Genomic DNA, 2,710 nt, shown 5'->3' with positions numbered 1-2,710 from the left:
TTAGATTACTCTAAAGCAAAATGAGGGAAAATCTCTGTCAGTTACAGACATTTTGTTCACGTGAGCAGTTGTCAGCACCTGTCATCATCCAGACGCATGAAGGAGCGTGTCTGAACCAATCACTTTTGTTGACATTGATCAACTGACTGATTTAAATACATCTTAACATTCATGAGGTACTTTACATTGACTGTTTATGGTTGAATGTGGGCATGTAGAGGGTAGAACCTGAGGCCGGGACCTCGTGCGCAAACTCTGACGTGCGTCTGTGATTTATAAAGGAAAGATGCGCAGAAACGTGCGTACGCACTGTTTTATAAATCTGAATTTTTTTTTGGCGTACGCCATTTCCGCCTTTTGGCCGTACGTTCACTTTTAGTATGGTTTCCACGCAATCCTTTATAAATGAGAACCCTGGGCTTTTTCTTTATTTCTAAAGATGTTTTACTTTTCATTTGAGCATTCTTGTTTCAAACTGTTGTTTTTTGCAAACCGAACTCCCTTTCAAATCACTCTCCCTCTCGAGGGTCAGTTTCAGCCTTTATCATTTGAAATAAGAAAGTTTCTTAAACAAAAAGCAAAACGTCTTTGAAAACAAATCCAGTTGTATTTTTTTAATCCACAAGGATTACTGTGTTCTGAAACCTTCACAAGTAAAATAAAAACATTAAATTAAACAACATAAAAAATGACAGAACAAAAGAATAATAAAAACAGAACTTATATAAATAAAAGGAAAACATAAATAAGAGCTTCACGTTGGTTTTTAGAGGTAGAAAACTTGAAGCTACTGAAAGTGCAATTTAAGGCAATCCTAATTCTGATGCTGTGAACTACTTATAATTTGTTTATTTCTAGATTTATTTTTAAACTTGTAGAGCTTTGTTTGTTTTGCCTTTTTTTAGGTTATTGTCACATGACCATTTGGCTGAATTTTAAAAAAGTTTTTACATCTGTTCAAATTTGTTTTTAGTGAGTTTTTATTTATTGGGAAACCTTTCCTGCAGCAAACATTTTTATGCAGATTTGTTCATAAAACTAACATATTTTCAGATTTGTTCACATTTAATAACATTCTGATTTGTAACAAAATTAAATGTCTACATCTATTTAGATTTCACAGTGAGAAGAGTGTCCAAGAAATACATTTTCTCACTCCAGAAGTTAAAACTTGAAATGCTCATTTTCGGCAAGTGGAAAAACAGTTACGAATACTCAAACATCAAAGAGGTCATATAAAGTATATATAAAGCAGCTTATTATTGTCACTAGCTTGAAATTATTTTTATTATTTGTAATTTTTAATAGTTTGGGCTTCTCTTGAAATGTAAACGTCAAACAATTCCTTCATTTTTTGCAGCATTTTCAATGGAAGTTTAATAGTTTCCAATAACAATTTGTGATGTCTCAACTACTGGATTCTTCAGATATTAGATGCTCTTTCTTGCTCCAATCATGTAGTTTATTTATTTATTTTTTTTAGTGGGGCTCAAGTAAAATCAAAAACAACAGCAATAAATATTCCTATTAATAGCTAGCATATGGTAATTTTTCAGTGCAAAAACCTTAAAAAACCTTCCGTAATAATTATCTGTCCGTACTCAATCCCCAGTATAGGCAGGTAAACGTAACACTTGGTAAATCTCTTGTGTAAACAATGTTACATTCCAGGTTTTTTTTCTTATTTTACACAGCACTAAAATAATTGATATGTGTGAGGAGTGACAATTACAATGCTTAAAAACTTCAAAAATCTCAGTTGAAATTAAAAACAAATAATTTGCCACTGCCTAAATAACCTATAAAACTTTGACAGCTGTTGTTTTTGTTCATAGGGATACTTTTGAATTTAATTAATGATTTTGTTCGCATGATTTGAAAAGTTTCAAAGAGCTGTAGAGATATTCCAAGGCAGCTGGTGTGCTTCTTGCTGTCAGTAGTTTTGATTTGTGAACTCTAAGGGCTGTATTCAGTATTTTGGCATAACAAACTGTCCTGTTGTTGAGTTTGATCCAGTTGATTATTAATTATATTTAATGTTTTGTAGGAACCAAATCTAACAACGTACCCAGCTGTTTTGTACTAAAAAAAAAAAGAAAAACTCACAATTTCAAAAGAAAGTAAAAGCTGATCAAATTATTTAAAATTGAAACTGAATACAGCCCACATGAGAAACACAATGTTAGAAGCATATGAAGCAGGTAAAGTGGTACAGTGAGAAGAAGGTGACCAAACATGTGACGTTACAAAAATAAAGCCATCCAGATCACATCCAGCAGCAGTAGCAGCAAATCCATGGATCCTGCAGAGGAGGGAAACATCCACACAACAGCTTACTTTCCTAATATGAGTGATTTTATTATATGGTGAAACAGCCTGCCATACTTGGTGCCAGCGGCAGCGTGCAAGGTGAATCAAGCATGTGAGAAAGCTGAGCACACTCGTGGCACGTTAAACATTAAAAGTGGGTTATATTTTTTGCAGGTGAAGTTTAGTAGAATATTTTTACATTAAGTAAAAAAGCCAATGTAATTATTTTTTGACTTAAAACAACTTAAAATTATTGGGTTTTATCAGTTAGTTTACATGAATTAAAAAAAATAAGGTTACTCTAAATAATTGATTTATTTGGTCAATGCAAACATTCAACTTGTGAGAAATTATTGACATTTTTTTGTAATGAGTCAGTTATATTTTTTTCAGTGCATGT

This window comes from Austrofundulus limnaeus, unplaced genomic scaffold, assembly GCF_001266775.1.
Source record: "Austrofundulus limnaeus strain Quisiro unplaced genomic scaffold, Austrofundulus_limnaeus-1.0 Scaffold427, whole genome shotgun sequence".
Lineage (NCBI taxonomy): Eukaryota > Metazoa > Chordata > Actinopteri > Cyprinodontiformes > Rivulidae > Austrofundulus > Austrofundulus limnaeus.
This window is presented reverse-complemented; position numbering follows the sequence as displayed.